The following is a 5,142-nucleotide window of genomic DNA, read 5'->3' on the forward strand; positions in this document are numbered from 1 at the left end:
CAATACCCAAACATGTTGTGGCAAAACTATAGGTTCCCTCAAAACCTGAAAATTCATGTTAAGTAACAACTGTAGTCCCAATCATCATCATCATCATCGGCAAACAGCTGTCGCAGTTAACATCAACAATTAAGGGGACCAATAGCTAGCATCAACTGTTTGTGTGATCCCAGTTAGCACTAATGGTTAGCATCATATTCTTTGGTGAGCAAAGAACCAAAGAATAATATTCTTTGGTGAGCAAGACAAAAGCTGTAAACTCTGGAACTCACTTCCCACAGATATTAAAGGCCGTCAGCGAGTTGAAAATGTTCACCTTTAAACTTAAATCTTGGCTTAAATCAAACCAAAACTGTACCCACCAATAAACATATGAGAATGAATGAATGAGTGAGATGAGAGTTTGAATTGCACTGTTCTATTTATTATAGATGTTCAAATGTAAATTAAGATGTTTTTAGGTCGTGATAGAGTAGAAAAGCCTAAGCAGGGACGGGAGTTGTAAATTAGCACTTGTTGCTATACTCTGTATGCATCACATCAGCTACAAGCTTTGATTTGTGGCTATGTCTGATTGTATTGTCCCTGTCAAATAAACTAATAAATAAAAATAAGATATACCACGCAAATTGTTGGGACCATATTTTAAGATAAAAATTTAATATGTAAACAGGGCTTCACCCCAGTCCCAGAAATCCATGGCTAACTATAGTTAACTGTAATGATTAGCATCAACCATGGATGGCATCATCCCAAATTAGCTGTACTGATTAACACTGTCCATGAGGTGACATACATCCTCACCATACTTAACTTTAACATAACTTTTGATGAAACAAAATCATCCCATCTGGGAATCGACCAAAAGATAATGTTTCTCACTGCTGAGTGATCGCCACCACAACAACATTTTGTAAACTAAATAAATAATACCATATTCACCAGAGTATAAGCCACATTTGTTGTTGTCTGTTTTTTTTTTGTTTTTGTTTGTTTGTTTGTTTTTTGCTAGTTTGTGAGGTCCTCCAACTTCAATCAATCAATCAATCAATCAATTTTTTTATATAGCGCCAAATCACAACAAACAGTTGCCCCAAGGCGCTTTATATTGTAAGGCAAGGCCATACAATAATTATGTAAAACCCCAACGGTCAAAACGACCCCCTGTGAGCAAGCACTTGGCTACAGTGGGAAGGAAGAACTCCCTTTTAACAGGAAGAAACCTCCAGCAGAACCAGGCTCAGGGAGGGGCAGTCTTCTGCTGGGACTGGTTGGGGCTGAGGGAGAGAACCCGGAAAAAGACATGCTGTGGAGGGGAGCAGAGATCGATCACTAATGATTAAATGCAGAGTGGTGCATACAGAGCAAAAAGAGAAAGAAACAGTGCATCATGGGAACCCCCCAGGCAGTCTACATCTATAGCAGCATAACTAAGGGATGGTTCAGGGTCACCTGATCCAGCCCTAACTATAAGCTTTAGCAAAAAGGAAAGTTTTAAGCCTAATCTTAAAAGTAGAGAGGGTGTCTGTCTCCCTGATCTGAATTGGGAGCTGGTTCCACAGGAGAGGAGCCTGAAAGCTGAAGGCTCTGCCTCCCATTCTACTCTTACAAACCCTAGGAACTACAAGTAAGCCTGCAGTCTGAGAGTGAAGCGCTCTATTGGGGTGATATGGTACTACGAGGTCCCTAAGATAAGATGGGACCTGATTATTCAAAACCTTATAAGTAAGAAGAAGAATTTTAAATTCTATTCTAGAATTAACAGGAAGCCAATGAAGAGAGGCCAATATGGGTGAGATATGCTCTCTCCTTCTAGTCCCTGTCAGTACTCTAGCTGCAGCATTTTGAATTAACTGAAGGCTTTTTAGGGAACTTTTAGGACAACCTGATAATAATGAATTACAATAGTCCAGCCTAGAGGAAATAAATGCATGAATTAGTTTTTCAGCATCACTCTGAGACAAGACCTTTCTGATTTTAGAGATATTGCGTAAATGCAAAAAAGCAGTCCTACATATTTGTTTAATATGCGCTTTGAATGACATATCCTGATCAAAAATGACTCCAAGATTTCTCACAGTATTACTAGAGGTCAGGGTAATGCCATCCAGAGTAAGGATCTGGTTAGACACCATGTTTCTAAGATTTGTGGGGCCAAGTACAATAACTTCAGTTTAATCTGAGTTTAAAAGCAGGAAACTGCAGGAGGAAGCAGGAATGACGTCTGGCCTACATTGATTTTGCTTATAGTTACGAATGTATCTTAAGAAAAGTGATAATGATAATAATGAATTTATTTTTCTCAGGTTTTCATGTGCATTTGAAATTGACAATCAAAATAATCAGATTATATCACTGCAATTTTATACTTGTTTTAGATCATGTTACTTTTTTTTTTAAGTTAACAATCCATAACTTTACCAGTGTACATTCTTATTGGAACCCTACTGATTATTAGATCTGAGCTTGCTGGAAGCACATCAATACTCACGTGTGAAACACACCTTTAGATAATCCTGTGAAAGAAAAAAGTCCCTGAAAAGATATGAGGAAAGAAGTGGAGACTATGTGCACAAAGGTGAGGAATTTAATGCAGATCTCAAATCAAAAATCAGGCAGAAGAGGCAATTCAACAAGGTTTTCGACACCGCTGTCAGCGGCAGCACTGAAGTATCGCCTCAGCGAGACAATTAAACAGCAATCCATTTCAACTAATGGTCACATTTGGTGGAGGAATGATAAATTAGAATTCAATCAAGTTCTACTTATTATAGGGGGATGCTTGGCTTTTAATGGCTGAGTGCCACCCTGAACTCACAGCCAAATTACCCAGAATACCACTGCAATTAATTATTTATTTATTTATTTACATGACTGGATGATGGACATTTGTAGTTCAAACTTCCAAAGCATGAAGATATTAATGATCCCAAAATGTAAACAATTGTACAGTTGAATGAATCCACCGATGTTCTCGACGGCCTATTGGGAACTTTATTGACACCATTTGTGCACAAATATGAAATGAGTTACAGCACGGATCACTTTTAAAGCTCTCTTAGTGGGACGAGCTTAATTATGGAAACACAGACACAGATGCTCAGGGTGATATGATGGAATCAGAAGGCTCACTTAATTTAAAGCAGTCGCATCTTTTGTCCTATGGGAGCTTTATCCTAATTCACCAGCTTACAGACGCTTTAGTTAAATACTAATTTCAGTCTTTGCTGACAGAAAGGGTGTTGCCAAGAATATTCCTGATGGAAATGAAGGTAAAAGTTTAATAGGGTTTCAGTTTTACATTTGTCCCCAAATAATTTATGACGTGCCTGTCTGAAGAGAAATTTAAAATATTTATGTAAAAATAGTAGAACTTGGTTGCGTCTTCAGTTCATGCAAAAATAACAGTCTGGCATACTTATCTGTGTACATGCCCACTTTTGTGGATCTTACATCATCATAGAGCATTTGAAAGTTAACTGATGGGCTGTACTAGAGGAAATGCAAACCATGGTTACGACATTTGTGCAAGGTGGTGGCACAACATATATAGCCTAATATGACATTATATATTTTAGGATTTTTAATGCATTTTGAATTAGTTCTGATCTTGTAAAGCCCTCTGAACTAGGTATCTTGGAATTGTTACTCTCTCTCTCTCATACACACGCAAATATATATATATATTATTTCTCTGTTTTGAATTTGTATATCACTGTGTAGCAGTTGCTTTTGAAAGGGCCGCACAAATAAAGATTTTATTGTTTCTATGATTATTTAAAAGGTAAATGTCTGATGTTCTTTAGTCTATTTAATTGTGAAATATTTTGTAAGAACTGTTTTTGTCAGGGCAAAACAATTAAACTTAGTGTAGTCATTTCTATGATTGTTTAAAATAAAATTCTTTAAAAATTGCAATTCATGTTGCTCTTATTTGTTGCATTTGTGAACAATTTCTAAATATTAACATAGAAATAATGATCGTTGTTGCTGTTCATTTTAACTTGGATGGTTTTCATTATTTCTGTGTTGTCAAAAGAGGATATAATTTGCAAACCTATTTTTCCTAAAGCTCTGGTGGTAACTGTGAAGGCTATGAGAGAGTGAAATAAGCTTTCCTTGAGGACTTCATTGGTTACTTTAAATTGTTCTAAGACAAGGCCATTTGGTTCATTCATATATGATCTACTAGAAATAGTAAATCATCAGAGGGCTGGGAAACTTGTCTTTGTTAGCCTCTCTAGGAAAGAGAATATCACAACTGTCCGTGATATTAGATAGAAATGAATAACTGGGATGTTCAGTCGTAGGTCTCCATAAGCACTGAGGTCATTACTTTCAGTTAGGTGGAAGGGGGGAAAAGGATTCTGACTCAAACTCATAGCTCAAAAGACAATCTTTGGTCATGGCAGGTATACTGATGTCAGGGCGGGGTGATGTAGGATCATGAAGGAGTGCTGCTTGTCACATGGAGAAATCTACGACACGACTGTGCTATGACCAGGTCAAATAGTAGGTGGACCGAAGAGAAACAGTCACACCTCCAGTGGAAACAAATTTAATTAACACAATGTGTCTCCAGTTCATGCAAAACTAACAGTCTGGCATACTTATTATCTGTGTACGTGCCCACTTTTGCGGATCTCACATCATCAAAGAGCATTTGAAAGTTAATTGATGGGCTGTACTAGAGGAAATGTAAACCATGGTTATGACATTTGTCATGCTAACTGCAAGACGCCAACCAGGGAGAATGCTAAACAAACGCACTGAGGCAATCACACAAAAGACTCACACACATAATATTATGGATAGAGTTACCAGTGTGACTTAAAAATAGTTTTTGTGCCGATCACATGTTCACATATCAATCAGCAACGCATCTCAGCATATAGTGTGTATTATCATGCCTTGATGCCGACACTATTTCCATGCCATCAACGCGGGTTGGTACAGCAGTTGTACAGTATGGTTATTAACCACATTTTAGTGCCACATACATTTTTAAACCAACCCAGTCTCATGCTTTTTTCATGATACCGTCTCAAAATGAGTTACATGTTCGCGACACAGGACCGTTTCACTGACTATGTTTTACCCCAACGGCGCCCCCCCCGTATCATCCAAACTTTCGTTCTATCA

General features: G+C 37.7%; 1 long non-coding RNA gene across 1 annotated transcript; it reads right to left on the reverse strand.

The window, feature by feature from the left end:
* Positions 1–474: 474 nt before the first annotated feature.
* On the reverse strand, positions 475–4,566 carry LOC117505265. The gene is made up of 3 exons (XR_004559056.1): positions 4,555–4,566; positions 3,952–3,956; positions 475–597 (listed from the first exon to the last, which is right to left on the reverse strand). It is a non-coding gene; the product is annotated as an uncharacterized LOC117505265 (long non-coding RNA).
* Positions 4,567–5,142: the final 576 nt, after the last annotated feature.

Source organism: Thalassophryne amazonica, chromosome 23 (genome assembly GCF_902500255.1).
Source record: "Thalassophryne amazonica chromosome 23, fThaAma1.1, whole genome shotgun sequence".
Lineage (NCBI taxonomy): Eukaryota > Metazoa > Chordata > Actinopteri > Batrachoidiformes > Batrachoididae > Thalassophryne > Thalassophryne amazonica.